Genomic DNA, 16439 nt, shown 5'->3' with positions numbered 1-16439 from the left:
AGACTTGGATTACAAATCACCATTCTCTCCTAGCTTTTAGGGTTTTGATGAGAAGTCCACTGTGAATCTAATTGGAGATCCTCTGAAAGTAATCTGACATTTCTCTCATGCACATTTTAGAATCTTTTCTTTATGTTGTACTGTGGTAAGTTTGATTACAATGTATCATGAAGATATTTTCTGATCATGTCTATTAGGAGTTCTATGTGCTTCCTGTACTTAGATGCCCCTTTCTTTCTCCAAATTAGGGAAATTTTCTGTTATTATTTCATGAAAAAGGTCTTCTAATCCTTTCTCTCTTTCCATCCCTTCAGGAAGTCCTAGAACCCATATGTTTGGTCACTTGATAGTAACCCATATATTCCCAACAGTTTTTTAGTTTTCTAATCTCTTCCTCATGCTTTGTCTGGCTGTACAGTTTCCTGAACTTTGTCTTCTAAGTCCGATATTCTTTCCTCTGCTTCACTGATTCTGTTGTTAAGGCTCTCCACTGTATTTTTTGTTCTATTGAAATCTTCATTTCCAAGATTCCATTTTGATTTCTCTTTAAGATCTCAATTTTGTATGAGAAACTTCCTTTCATGTCATGTATGGATTTCATTAATATGTGGATTTGCTTCTGATTACTTCTGATTTATGGATTTGCTTCTGATTACTACTAATCCTATGATCAATTTTTTGAATTCTATTGCTGGCATTTCTTCAACCTCATCTTCACAATCTAGCATTGAGGTGTTGTGTTCTTTTGAGGGTGGCATGTTGTCTTTCTTGTTCTTGTTGCTTGGATTTGTGTCTTTGTTATTCAGCATTTGTGGAGATACTTGGTTCCTTCTTTGATTTTTCCCTGTGATGGCTTTACTTTTGCACTATGCTTATTGGATGAGTGGAATGTCTGCTTTCAGTGAATGGCTAGAGGCATGTGGTGGGAGTGGCCAAGGAGATCTGTTCAGTGCTCCAGGGTGAAGGCCATGTCTGAGGTGATATACCCAGGTTTAGTGTGTTAAATCTCCTTTTTTTAAAAAAAAATATCAGAGGGGAGTTTCTTTCTTGTCTGTTGGTGTAGACTTAGCTGTGCTCCTCTCCTTTAAGGAAACCAGTACCTGGGTGCTACCACCGGTGAGTATGTGATTATTCTGCTCTTCTACAATGACCACACAAATGATCTGTGCAGGCCTCATTATAAGCTCAGATTCCCCCAAAATGTCTCTCACCAGGTAACCAGAAAGCCCTGATCATGTGGAGCCTCCCACAGTAACTGCCCAATGTACTAGCCACACCCTGAATTCTCCCATGCAGCCTCAGGGTTTTCACAGTCCCAGCACATAAGGCTCCCACAGTCATGAGCACCCAGACCCTTATCTATTCTTCCCAGAAGGCCCAGGAGTCTCCACTTGACTGTTTGTTGGGCACAGTCACAAGCTGGTGCAGCTGCTATATATGTCCAAAATGATGCATGCTCTCTGTCAGCTTGTTATAGGATAGCTTTGCAGGATGATCAACGAGAGAAAAAATGTGCCCTCCTTTTTTTTTCTCCTATAGTTTGGTGGGTAACTATCCCCCATGGGGCCCCAAGCCAGATTGCCTATAGCCCTTCCTGTAGCTTTTTCAACAGTGTCTTGGGCTGCTGCAATCTGGTCTCACCATTCTCTCAAATTTTGGTGCAGAGGCTTTCAGCTGTGGGATCCTAAATTGTGCACATCCTGACCCTACACATAGGCTCATTTTGTTCCTCCAATTCACATAGAGTTTCCTCTGCTCTTTTCTTCCAAACTCTTCCCTGAGGCTACACTCTTTCCACTTTTTTAAAAACTGTCTGCTCCTAGACTTGAGCAGCAAGTTCCCTCCATACTTTGCCATCTTAATCCAATCTATACTATCTCATGATGGTAATTCTTATTGTACTTGTTGATTCTTCCTTAAGACACATAGGAGGACACTACATGCTGAACCATAACTTACCTTGTCTCTCCCCAATATCTTGGTGGACATTGAAGAGGTTTACTGTTTTTCCTTTTTTGAAACCTCTCTTTTAATAAGTTTGGGTATCCATATCTTACTTCTCCCATTTTCAACTTAAAAGTCAAAGTTTATTCAAAAGACTCATTGGCATTCATTACTAAATTTTGCTTAATTTCATCAACATTTCATACTACTAATGAATCAAGTTTAAGATATAATAGCAATCATCTAATTATTTTATGCATATCACTTGTATAATCAGCTTTAGATTTTTAAAAACATTTATTTATTAACTTTAAAGACAGAGTGACATAGGAAGAGGGAGAAACAAAGAAATCTTCCACCTGTGTATTCACTCCCCAAATGCCTAGAACAGCCAACACTGTACCAGATAGAAGAAAGGAGCCAGGAACTCCATTTTGATTGGCAGGAACACAACAAATTTATCTGTCACTTGTTACCTACTAGGATTGCATTAGCAGGAACCTGGATTGGAAGTGGAGAAGCCCAGACTCAAAGCAGACATTCTTCAATGGGGTGTGAGCATCCCATGCAGTGGCTTAACCTGTTTAGTCACAACATTCACTACAGGAGTTGCATTCTTATGTAGTGCTTATCCTGTTCATGTTTCCCAAAGCGATGGCATCCTCCCAAATAATCATTTTGCTTAATAGAAATGTGTAGATATCAAGTATATTGAATCATTAACTTATTTTGGAATCCTGTCAACATTTTGACTCGATAAAACAATATTTGTTAATAATAAACTATTTTGTAGTACTATATTACCACAGTGTTCTATACATGAGCTTCTCTCTCTTGTTTTCACTGACTACCATGCTGGCTTGATTAGGTTCTAAGGATGATTTTTCCAAATATCAATACTCACTGAGATCCCTTTTTCATGCATTCTTTTTTTTAAAAGATTTATTTTATTTATTTAAAGGAAGAGTTACAGAGAGGCAGAGGCAGAAAGAGAGAGATGGGTGGGGGTCTTCCATCCACTGGTTCACTCCTCAGATGGCCACAACAGGCAGAGCTGTGCAGATCTGAAGCCAAGAGCCAGGAGCTTATTCCAGGTCTCCCAAGAGGGTGCAGGGGCCCAAGGACTTGGGTCATCTTCCATTTCTTTCCCAGGCCATAGCAGAGAGTTGGATTAGAAATGGAGAAGCCGGGACTTGAACCTGTGCCTATATGGGATGCTGGCATTGAAGGTGGTGGCTTTACCCTCTGCACCACAGCACTAGCCCCTGTCATGCATTCTTGTTTCTTTTATTAACATCTCTTACCAATTTTAGTGTGCTTGTTTGTTCATGTGCTTCCAGATTTATTGAAAAACTTAAAAGAACCTAACTAAATGACTAACTATATTGGGAATCTTGTTTTCCCTCCCTGCAGATCTCAATGTCTTCAGAGTTCAAATATAAAACTGCAAATAGTCCTTGAATTATTATGATTCAACTTGAAAGTTTTCAACTTTACAATTTCATGAAGTGAGAAACATACAGTAGAATCTGTACTTCAAATTTTGAAGTGTGATCTTTTCTCAGGCTAGAGCTGTGTTGTAAAATACTCTTGCTAGTGCTGGACAATATCTGTGAGTCACAGTTCCCATCAGTTTTACAATCAGAAACAAAACAAATAATATTTTACAATGTGTATTTCTAAGCTATGATTTCTGTTAGGGTAAGTGTATTCAATGCATTTTTAGCTTATAGTATTTTCAGTTTACAACAGGGTTATCAGGACATAATCCTTGTAAAGTCAAGGGGCATCTGCTAGACATAAGATAGATAAAAAAGAGCTGCTTCTGAATGAAGAATTTGATGCCCCTCTAAGAGATACAGCAATAGCAAAAATGTGAAACTTTTTTCAGAACATTGTTGCAGTTGAGATGTTTCTGCAGAACAATATTTTCTCTATTTGGTGTTTTCTTTGTATTTTTAGGAAAACTGAAACTTTAATTAAAAAGAACCAACTTCGAGCTAATAAAATGTGCAAAGGGAGAATATGGCCACCAATTTAGCTCTGATAATGTCATGAATTGGCTTAGGAAACTGAAGAATAAACTAATTCCCGTGTGTGTAAGTGGGGGCTTTTTTCTTCAACTTTTCCTTTTTAGACATATTTTTAATACTCCTTGGTTTCCACCATCAAGAATAAGACTTAAGGAAAAACATTGCAGCTCAATATATTTCCTAACACATATTTCATTATAGGAATGATATTCTGTGTTCAGAAATGTTTCTCTTATATTTTTCTAAAACAAAAGACCCTTCCCTGATGTGCACAAAGATGAAAAACTTAAATACTATCCAGGTATCATAGCTATTCTATTCATTATTCCAGGTTTGTTGTTATACTTTAACCTACCAATGCCTCAATTAAAGTTTTACCTGAAGAACAATGCCTTTAGTTGAACAATATTTTAAGGTTTATTTCTTTATTTGAGTGACAGAGAAATGAGGACACACACACACAGAGAGAGAGAGAGAGAGAGAGAGAGAGAGAGAGAGAGAGACCAGGGGGACAAAGAGGGATATCATCGATTGGCTGGTTAACTCTCTAATTATCCACAACAGTCAGGGCTGGGGGCCGGGTCCCAACCAGCAGCTACAAAGTCCATCCTGGTCTCCCATGTGAGGTGAAAAGGACACAAGCACTCAAGCCATCTCATCTGCTGCTTTCCCAGCTGCATTAGCAGTAAACTGGATCTGAAGTGTAGCAACTGGTCTGCAAAATTTATCTGTTGTGCTAGAATGCCAGTCCCTATAAGTCAAATAATAGTTTTGTATAACACACAATATAAAGTTAAATACTAATATAAACTAAGATCCAGGTCATTTAAAACTACAGAAGTTGGGTTTCATTGAATACAATGTCAGCTCTACAGGTTGGTGTGTTTTTTCATTAGCAGAATTGGACCTACAAGCAAGCAATCATATATAAAGGAGCAACAGTTAGCATTGATCTTGGCAACACCTACTCTTACGTTGATGTCTTTCAACACAGGGAAGTGGAGATAATTACCAATGATGAGAGTAACCGAACCACCCAAGCTATTTCATCTTACAGACACCAAACAATTGATTGGTGATTTTGCAAAGAATCCAGTTGCAATGAACCCCACCAACATGGCTTTGATGAAGAATGATTGATTCGACACAATATTAATGATGCTCTTGTCCTGTCCTATATGAAGCATTGCCTGTTCATGATCTCAAATGATGCAGGCAGTCCAAGGTCCAAATAGAGTACAAAGGAGAGACAAAGCATTTCTTTCCAGAGGAGATATCCTCAATGGTTCTGACAAAGATGAAGAAAATTGCAGAAATCCATCACGGAATGACTACCATCAGTGCTGTGTTCCCAGTGACAGCTTACTTTAATGATTCTCTATGCCAAGCGATAAAAAGTGCTAGATCCACTGCTGGTCTCAATGTCCTTAGAATTATCAATGGCCTGACTTATGTTTCTATTGATTGTAGCATAAACAGACAAGTCGAGGATGAAGGAAATGTGCTGAATTTTGGCTTATGAAGTTGTACTTTTGATAGCACATCTTCAAAACTGAGATGGAATCTTAGATGTAAAAACCCACAGCTGGAGACACACAATTAGATGGAAAGCACTTTGACAACCAAATTATCAAACATTTTATTGTCGAGTTCAAGTGCAAAGATAAGAATTACATCAGTGAGAACAAGAGCTGTCAGACACTTCTCTTACTGCTTGTGAATGAGCTAAACATATCTTCTCTTTCAATACGTAGGATAACATTGAAATAGAGTCTCTCCATGAAGGAATCAACTTCTTTTTTTTTTCTATATCTTAATGTTATTTTTTTTAACTTTTATTTAATGAATATAAATTTCCAAAGTACAGCTCATGGGTTACAATGGCTTCCCCCTCCCAAAACTTCCCTCCCACCCACAACCCTCCCCTTTCCCGCTCCCTCTCCCCTTCCAATCACATCATGATTCATTTTCAATTCTCTTTATATACAAAAGATCAGTTTAGTATAAATTAGGTAACGATTTCAACAGTTTGCCCCCATATAGCAACACAAAGTGAAAAAAAAAAAAGGAATCAACTTCTATAACTCCATTCCCCATTCTCAATTAGAAGGGTTTAATGCTGACCTTTTCCATGACACACCATCCCATAGAAAAAGTCCCTTGATATTCTAAGCTAGACAGGTTTCAGAGCCATGATATCATCCTCATGGGTGTTTAATCTGAATCCCCAAGATTCAGAAGCTTCTACAAGACTTCTTCCATGGAAAATAACTGAATGTAAGAGAACCAACCTAGAAAGGCTGTTGCCTATGCTGTAGCTGTCAAGGAAGCCAGTCAGTCTGGAGACAAATAAGAGAATGTCCAAAGTCTGCTGCTGTTGGATGTCACTCCACTTTCCTAGGCTATTGTTGATGGAGTCATGACTGTCCTCATGAAGTACATTACTGTTGCTACCAACAGACACAGATTTTCATCACTTACACTGACAATCAGGCTGGTGTGCTCCTTCAGGTTTATGAAGGCAAGCATGCCATGATCAAAGACAGCAATCTGTTTGGCAAGTTGAACATATAGGCATGCTGTTCTTCAGATAGAAGTCACTTTGAATTTGATGTCGATGGAATCCAAAAGTCTCTGCTGTGGAAAAGAATACAGGAAAAGAGAACGTGGTTACCATTACTAATGACAAGTGCCATTTCAGCAAAGAAGATATTGAACATATGATTCAGGAGGCTGAGAAATACAAAGCTGAAGATGAAAGGCATAGGAGGAGGTGTCTTCTAAGAATGCACTTGAATCCCAGGCATTCAACATGAAAGCAAGTGTTGAAAATTTAAAACTTCAGTGCAAGATCAATGAAGAGGATAAACAGATTATTGGCAAGTGTAATGAAATCATCAGTGGCTGGATAACAAGCAGACTGTAGAAAAGGAAGAATTGGAATATCAGCAGAAAGAGCCAAAGAAAGTTTGCAACCCCATCATGACTGAGTTGTACCAGAGTACAGTAGGCATGCCAAGAGGAATGTATGGGGGCTTCCCTGATAGGGATGCTTCTTTCTATGGTGGTGCTTCCTCAGGGCCCAACATTGAAGAGGTTGAGTTAGCTAACCCTTGTAGCATTATTCCACACAATAAAAAATGAAAGGACTGAAATTTGTAGCAGGTTAGGTGGCAATTTTTAAGGTCATGGAACATACACACAACTAAAGTAAACATCATTGCACTAAATGAGCACTGCTTATAAGTGGCAAAAACAAAATCTTTTAAAAAATTTTTAAAGACATATTTGACAATAAATATTTATTTGTGCTACAGACAGAGAGAAGTAGAGACAGAGAGAGAGGACTTCCATCCACTGGTTCACTCTCCAAATGGCCCCAATGTCCAGAGCTGGGCCAAGCTGAAGCCAAGAGTCAAGAGTTTCTTCCAGGTCTCCCATGTATGTGCAGGGGCTAAGCACTTGGGCCATCTTCCACTGAAAAACAAAGTCTGAAATAAAACTGTGAGTGCTGGTTCTGGCTGCTCCACTTTTAATTCCAATTCAGTTCCCTGCTAATGTGCCTAAGGAAGCAGTAGAAGGTGGCCTGCACACTTGGGCCCTTGCCACTCATGTGAGAGACTTGGATGGTGTTCCATATTTCTTGCTTCACCTTGGCCTAGCCCTGGACAATGAAGCCATTGGGAGAGTAAACCAGCAGATTAAAGATCATTCTCTGTCTCTTGTCTCTTTTTGTCTATCTCTGTAATTCTGCCTTTCAAATAAGTCTTTAAGGAAAAAAAAAAAACTAAATTTAAAATTGGCACAATACAAAATCTATAGAAGTTACTTACTTTAGGCTGAAGGCTACAAACAAAATAGGTAAATAGGTCTCAAGATATACCACAAACCATTAGTAAAAGTAATCATCAGTCTATATATCTTAACATCTCCTGACTATAACTATGCAGATAATTGACCAGGCATTAAACGCTCAATCATTTTTCAGACAGATGGGAATGTGATAAATATAAGTTTTATATCATTTTCCTTAGAAAGAATTGGTATCTTAAAGTGAAGTCTGTATATATTGTAGTCAGAAACAATATAACAAATGAATTGACTTATATTATTATCTGGAAACATTTTTTTTCTTTTTATTTTAAAAAAATCTCTTTTTTGTATATGTCACAATTTCAAATTGATTCTCACCAAACCCCATTGGCATGGAAGGACACTGTCCAATAAATGCTCATAGTAAAAATCTATTTGAATCACGATGAACGAAAGTCTTAAAAATTTATGGGATTATTGCTGACTGAACATGCCATAAATCTGTCAAGATTTTACACAATAAGCATGCTAAAACAGGCTACAGAGACTGAAAGTAGACATCAACAAAGAAGCACTTATTGTAGGTAAGGGACTGTGAGATTTAAGCAGATTTTTGATTTATACCTCTTGACTTCTCACAAGCAGATTCTTTACCTGTCTACAAATGTGAGGTAAGTTTATTTAAACACATTTATTTAAATTTCAGCTAAACAATTTTGCAATTATAATGAAAGTCTCTTAAATATCCATGCTAATGCATAAGATTTAGATAGAAAAGAGAAAACTATAGCTCATTCAGACCACAAATCATATTTTGTTTATCAGCATGCTGAAAAATTGTTTACCATACAAGGGAAAATACTTTAGGACAGTCTACTTGTCTTTTTTTGGAAATCTATTTCTGTTATAGGCATCTTCACTTGGCAATCAACTGAATATAATGACTACTGAAAACTTGGAAGACTTTTTTTTTTTGGAAAGGCAGAGTTACAGAGAGAGATGGGGGCGGGCGGGGGTCAGGGGGAGATCCTCCATCTGATGATTCACTCCGCAAATAGCCACAACAGCCAGGGTTAGGCCAGACTGATGCCAGGAGCCAGGGGCCTCATCTGATTTTCCTTGGGGTCTTAAGCCTGAGACTGGCCCATGACCAGCAGGGGACAGTACAAGCACTCCCGACAAGGCGAACAGGAGAGGTAAGGTCGACAGGTCAAGCACACCACAGCAAGCACCATGAATTCTGTCGAAGCAGGAACTACTTTATTGAGGAAGTGTACAGGCTTATAAAGCTTACAAAACACATGCACAGTAGGGGAGCCAATTAGTGAAAAGGTCATGCAGGCATGAGTGGACCACACACAGGGGCATCTTAAGCGAGGTATAGGGATCATGCACTGACCACGTGTCCAGAACTAAATCGGACCAATACCTGCAGGTGGTCCGATCTCGTGTGGTTTAACCTCACTGGCCGCAGTCACGCCCCCCCAAACATCCGCCAGGTGCCATGTTGTTAGGGACTATTTTAGGCAATGCCCAATATTTCACCCTTTTTGTTTTATATTAAAGAGAGAAAGAGGAACTGAGTGGAGAGTGTGCCTGTCTTAGGTTGTCCCCTCTGACTGGGATCAGCCCTTTAGGGAGCATGTCTGTTTTAGGTCATCCCCCTCTGGGGATCTTACCTGTCTTTGGCTACTACTTCAACTGTTAGGTGCTGCCCCAAGGGATTTTACCTGTTATTGGCTACCACCTCAGCAATTCAGAGTATCATGTATTATACCTCTACATCTTGACAGTGGCCTAGGGCTCCCAATCTGGCGCTTAAAGAGCTGCATAACCTGGTTCTTGAAGAGTGGCATATTGTCGGACCGCCATTAACTGGACCGCAGCAATGCGATCCTAGACAAATTTATGAGGGCAATGGAGATCAAGGGGCCCACAAGGGGGAGGAGATAAGGAAGCCATCCCCCAAGGCCTGACCACAGATAACTAGAGCTTAGTTCCTTATGACATTTTTCAAGGTCTCTTGGAGGGTCTTGATCTTGTCCTGAATGATGCCGGAGCAATTAGCATAAAAGCACCACTCCTGATGTACCATGATGATCCAGTCACAATGAGGCAGAGTCCAATATAGTCTTTTCACACCTGCAAGAGAAAAGAAAAATTGCTCCTCAGGAGGGGGTCCCCGGGGTGACTTTCTTCAGCAAAGGGGAGATATTTAAGGTTTCTCACAGGTACTCATATGGAATTGGAATTCCCCTGAGGGAAGATACATCCAAATCCTCTACCAGCACTTATCAGTGGTTCTGGTCCTTGCCAGCATCCCGTTAGTGGGTCCTTCCATTTTACCCTAACTGAAAGGTAGGGTACTTGGAGGGACCAATGTTTGTGAAAGGCTGACAAGGGTTGATGTTTTGGAAAATTTAAAATATTTAAGATGAGCATGGCCATTTGTAGCTGGTCTTGTGGGGGTATTATTCCCCCTGTTTGTTTTATAAGTTGGTCTTTTAAAATCTTATTTTGTCTTTCGATGATTGCTTGTACTTGTGGGTTGTGAGGAATTCCAGTAGAGTGTTGAATATGCCATCTGTTGAAGAATTCTTTTGTTGTCTTATTAATGGAACAGGGGGCATTATCAGTCTTAACATTTACTGGTAGCCTCAAAATAGCAAAACATTGTAGAAAATGACTAACAGCATGTTTGGCCTTTTCACCAAAGTATGCAGTGGCCCAACAGGCATGGGAGTATGTGTCAATGGACATAAAGATATATTTAAGCTTGCCAAATTGTGTATAGTGTGTAACATCAGTTTGCCACAGTATTTTGGGCTTTATTCCTCTAGGATTTACTGCAGGTGTTTGGAGAGGTGGGACTTGTAACAGGGGAAGACATGATTTGCAGGTTTTTATAATCCATTTAAGGTCTTTAATAGGAATGGAAGGAAATCTATAATGTAATCCTCTCCAATTTAGATGTGTAAGGTCATGAAGACCTTGAGCAAGCTGTAAATCAGGAATTGTTTGAATTGGGGCTGTCAAGACCCCATGCATAGCCAATTGATCTGCCATTTTATTGCCTTGTGACAAGAAACCTGGCAAATTTTGATGTCCTCTCAAATGTTGTACAAAGAGAGGTTGACATCTTTGTCTCAATAAGGACCTTACCTGGATCATTAATAGGATGATATGATGTTATCTAACCTAATATGGCACAAAATTAGAGTGGGCAGAAGATTGACCACATAGACACTGAGAATAGATTTAGTGGCTCTCTAATATGGGACATGCCCATGGCTACAGCATACAGTTCCTTAAATTGGGCAGATCCCTCAACAGACTCAAAATATAATTGAGGTGACCTTTTTAGGGCACTTGATGTAGGAGGGTACACTACTACTACAGAACCAGCTTGTCCCTCATCCGTAAACACATTGACGGCCTCCTATAGGGGCCTGGTAGAGAAGAGGGTAGGAGGTATCCATGATAGGTGGGAAAAGGAAGTTACCCACCTACTTGGACTGTAATGGCAGTCAATTTTTCCTAGAAAACCCTCTAGAGCTAAGGACACCCTAAGGTTATTTCTTTGTATCCATTCAAAGTCTGAGGACCAGTAAGGGACAAAAAACATCTCAAAATCTTTGCCAAAATATCTACTAGAGGTGTCTCTCCCCTTAATGATGAGGTTTGCCAATTGGTCAAGATGTGAATACACTCTGGGGGCTCCTCCAATGGAGGTGTGTATCCATTGGAGAGGATTTCCTTTTTGGGTGATTACAGCTGTGAGCAGTTTGGCTCCTGAAATGATCCAAAGGTTCACAGGATACTTAGGGTTATATCTAGCTAGTTGGACATTATCAAGGGCCGATTGGACCTCTTATATTATTGTTAGGTGTGTTACATTTAGACTGATAGTCTCAGTAAGGTCCTTCTCTTTTAATAAATCAAAGAGAGGGAGGAGATCCTCAGTAGAAATATGGAGCCAGGGCCTCAGCCAATTTAGCTCTCCCAGCAGTTTTTGTAGTTCCACTAATGAATATTTGCACTGTATTGATAGCTGAGGTTTAAGGGGGGAGACAGAGTCCATATTGAGATGGGTCCCCAAGATTTTGAATGGGGGGACGATCTGTACCTTATTGGGACATTCCCTCTTAAAGCGACCCAATTGACCACATCTGAAGCAAGTTCCCCCTTTTTTCCCAGTGGCCAGAGTGAGGGCATTAGCAAAGCCCTCAGACAGTAAGGTTGCCTGGGTTTGTAAGGCAGCCGCCAAGGACTGAGATTGATGGGCTTGTGTCCCCACATCCTTGGTGGCCACGACTCATCTACCCGTTGACCCATCTTTCATACCTGCACAAGCAAGTTTATGATCTGTGGTCATGCCCTCCCATACTAACATCTTAACAAATTGATCTCTCAGGGGCCCTGGAGGGAACTTCCTCTGGAGGCTCTTTTCAACCCACTCTATAAATATGGCCAGGTCCTCAGATGACCTTTGAGTGATCCCAGCTATGGGTGGTTCAGAGGGCCTTCCTCCAGCTTTTTCTAGGCATCCAGTCCTATGGCCCTTACTTACTCCTGGTAAGGAGCAGGAATGGCAGCCTGTTGCAGGCCAGTAGCATATTGGTCACTAGATCCAGAAAGCATCCCCAAAGTTACTGGTATAGGAGGTTGAGCAGCCTGGTTTCTTTCCACCTGCATATGACACTCAACATTAAAAAAGGTGCACCACTTTATGAATAGAGGACCAGGGAGTACAGCTTTAGCCAAATTTTTTCCAGTCTTGGGTAGTACATTGTTGATGAGCAAGACCCTGGAGAATAGTCTTGGCCCATGGAGAATTTGACCCATCTTCAGAAACAGCCTTTTTTAATTCTTTTATCTCATGGGTTTCCCAAGGATACCACGGTGCAGGCCAGTTGCCTCCTGGATTGACGTTTACCGGAAAAGCCATGCAGGGTGAGGGTGAGACTCCACCTGGTCCATAAAATGGCGGCTGCAAGCCATCTCGGTAGAAGGACAAAACTGTGGTGGCTATCCAAGGGAGGGGAATGCCCATACGGGGGTGGCCACATGGACGGTACAAGGCCGAGCATCCCCTCTATAATTGGAGGCACAGTGGGTTGAGGCCGTGCTGGGCCTTTAGGGGTTACCACCATACCTGAAGGCCCTACCTTAGTTTCAACTGCCTCTGGGGATTTATGAGCCTCCTGACATTCCTCATCAAAGGCCACCCAGATCATCTGTTTCATATCAACTGAGTTACTTGCTTGGGTTGGTGAAAAGCAAGCCTTAAGGGCAGACAGGGTAGGGTAGGTCCCCAATGGAGGAACAGTCCCGAGATCAATCTCCTGTTTTTGAACCAGCTGTTCTACCCGGTCCCATGTGGACCAGTCAAAAAGATTGGTAGCATTGAGCCATGGCACCACTTCAGTAAGGGCTTCCCAAACAGCCTCAGCTTGAGAGTCAGAAATTTCTTTCTTTCTTTCTTTCTTTTTTTTTTTTTTTGACAAGCAGAGTGGACAGTGAGAGAGTAGAGACAGAGAGAAAGGTCTTCCTTTTGCCATTGGTTCACCCTCCAGTGGCTGCCGCGGCTTGTGCGCTGCGGCAGGTGCATCGCACCGATCTGAAGCCAGGAGCCAGGTGCTTTTCCTGGTCTCCCATGGGGGTGCAGGGCACTAGCACTTGGGCCATCGTCCACTGCACTCCCGGGCCATGGCAGAGAGCTGGCCTGGAAGGGGGGCAACCGGAGAGTCAGAAAATTCTAAACCTTGAGTCTTTGGTATGTATCTCAGTGCCTTAGGCGCTGGGTCATCAAACTTACCATGAGATTGCCCCATCCTTTCTGGAATACCTTACATTGAGAACCTCGCTTAGCTGCGTCTGCTGGTACTTTCACTTTGACCGGAGTCAGTCCTTCTCTCGGGCCAGAATCAGTCCTTCTTTAGGGCTCTTTTGAGTCCATCGTACCCCACATTGGGCGCCACTTGTTGGGGTCTTAAGCAAGAGACTGGCCCATGACCAGTAGGGGACAGTACAAGCACTCCCGCATGCTGCAGCAAGCACCCGTGAGTTCTGTCAAAGCAGGAACTACTTTATTGAGGAAGTGTACAGGCTTATAAAGCTTACAAAACACATGCACAGTAGGGGAGCCAATTAGTGAAAAGGTCATGCAGGCATGAGTGGACCACACACAGGGGCATCTTAAGCGAGGTATAGGGATCATGCACTGACCACGTGTCCAGAACTAAATCAGACCAATACCTGCAGGTGGTCCGATCTCGTGTGGTTTAACCTCACTGGCCGCAGTCACGCCCCCCCAAACATCCGCCAGGCGCCATGTTGTTAGGGACTATTTTAGGCAATGCCCAGTAATTTTCCATGTGAGTGTAGGTACTCAAGCACTTGGGCCATCCTCTGTGACTTCCCATGTACATTAGTAGAGAGCTGGATCAGAAGCAGAGCAATTGGGTCTCCAACTGGCTCCCAGATGGGTTGTCAGTGCCACACATAAAGGTCTGAACTGCTACACCAGAATGCTGGGCCCAGAAGGACTTTTATAGGCAATGCTTTATTTCATTTATTATTCTATGAGAGAATTTTTTGATTCACTACAATGTACAAAGTGTGTTTTAATTTTTCAATTCCATAACATGATAAAATGACTCAATCAATAACATAACTTACAAATATTTGAAGTACTGAAGTAACTTTTAGATTACTTGGGTAAAATGTCTACTATATTCAGTTTAATTTTCAAATCATGTTATTTAATATATGTGCCATTAGATTAATATTATGAATGTCTTATATTAAAATATAGTGCTCTCGGCCCAGTACAGTGGCAAACTAGGTTAATCCTCTGCCTGTAGTGCTGGCATCCCATATGGGCGCCGGGTTCTAGTCCCGGTTGCTCATCTTCCAGTCCAGCTCTCTGTTGTGGCCCGGGAGAGCAGTGGAGGATGGCCCAAGTGCTTGGATCCCTGCACCCCATGGGAGACCAGGAGGAAGCACCTGGCTCCTGACTTAGGATTTGGTGCAGCTCTGGCTGTGGTGGTCATTTGGGGAATGAACCAACAGAAGGAAGATCTTTCTCTCTGTCTCTCTCTCTCTCTATCTATCTGTAACTCTACTTGTCAAATAAATATATAAAAATCTTTAAACAAATAAAACAGAGCAGAGGGGCTGGTGGGATGCAGTCCAATCTTTAAAAAAAATATAGTGCTCTCAACCAGGTTAATATTAAAAATTTTACTATAAGGATAGATGAATTGACAGGGATGCAGAAGGAACTCTGCCTGTGTTAAGTTAAAGCAGTATGGCACAAGACTATGTAATGAAACACAATAACTTACAGAGCTTTAGACCACAAGGTCCCATACAGGTAATTTTATACAGGAAATTGAGGCTATAAAGAAGAGATGGGTAGACAGGTATGTAGAGAGAGACTGAGTCAGCATGATATCCTTTCCACATAAAGTATTTATGTGGCTGGATAAGACAATGCAAGAACAAAAGGAGGCAAGATAGCATAAAGTACCCATGAACATATCCCTCCCAAAACAACAGTAAGTTGGCAAACATCCACTATAAATAGATAAATGATAGAGATAGAGATAGAGATAGAGATAGAGATAGAGATAGAGATAGAGATATATCGGTAGGTTTATAGATAGATATAGATAGATAGATAGATAGATAGATAGATAGATAGATAGATAGATAGAAAATTGGACCTTTGGATCAAGCTGGAAAGTCTGAAAACACACTGCATTTTAAAGAAGGCAGGCTCACAGATAGTAGGCTCAGTGATTGTGGCCTTGGCTACAAATTCAGGAACAGACTTGTCCCCTGTGGGCTCTGCTATAGTATCTTTTGGCCTTGGGCCCTTCACAAGCACCATTTGCTTATGTATCAGGGAATAACAATGACCATTTATGACTTGAGTTACAGGCTTATTGATCTCAATGCCAGTTGTGGACCCAGAAGCAGCCCATGTTCCAGTTCTAGTTTTTTTCAGCAGTGGTATGTGAACTGCCCTACTTATTCAGGGACCTACCAGGAGACAAGCCATCCATTTTGACCTGGGGGAAAGTCCACTGATTTCAATATAAATTTGTGTCCTAATAATCCTGTAACTTCATTCCAGTACCTTTCATCTGTGGTCTGGCAGAAGTCTTATCTTTCTAGAGACCTTCAATTTGGAATTCTCATTAATGTCCCAAGAGAAAGCCTTCCAACACCATCTCAATTTAATCCTGAAGCAAATATGTTAACTGGTTCCATTTACTACTGCTCAATCATGGTTTGGGGACAATCCTGACTGCCAGGAATCCAGCAGAAATCATAAACATCCATGACTTAACTAATAATCTCATAGCTAGATTCACATCGCCATCAGCGAAGTATACAGTAAGTAAAAAAAAAAAAAAAAAAACCTCCCTTTCAGACCAAAGGGAAAGAAAGTTTTAAAGTGAGAATATAATTTTCCTCATGGGCATTTCTACCTTAGAAAAACTACTACAGAACATGCCTGTGACTATAGACTGTAGTTCAGGCCACCAAAGATTAGAGATGGGACACGGGCACTCCCTTGACTTGCATCCTCTGGTCTGCTTTAACACAAACCAGGAGGAAAAGAAAGCTAGGCATCAG

The 16439-nt window shown here is 41.1% G+C and overlaps 1 pseudogene; it reads left to right on the top strand.

Moving 5' to 3' along the window:
- Positions 1 to 4906: 4906 nt before the first annotated feature.
- Positions 4907 to 9766, top strand: LOC133762076 (heat shock cognate 71 kDa protein-like; annotated as a pseudogene).
- Positions 9767 to 16439: the final 6673 nt, after the last annotated feature.

Source organism: Lepus europaeus, chromosome 6, assembly GCF_033115175.1.
Source record: "Lepus europaeus isolate LE1 chromosome 6, mLepTim1.pri, whole genome shotgun sequence".
Lineage (NCBI taxonomy): Eukaryota > Metazoa > Chordata > Mammalia > Lagomorpha > Leporidae > Lepus > Lepus europaeus.
This window is presented reverse-complemented; position numbering and strand designations above follow the sequence as displayed.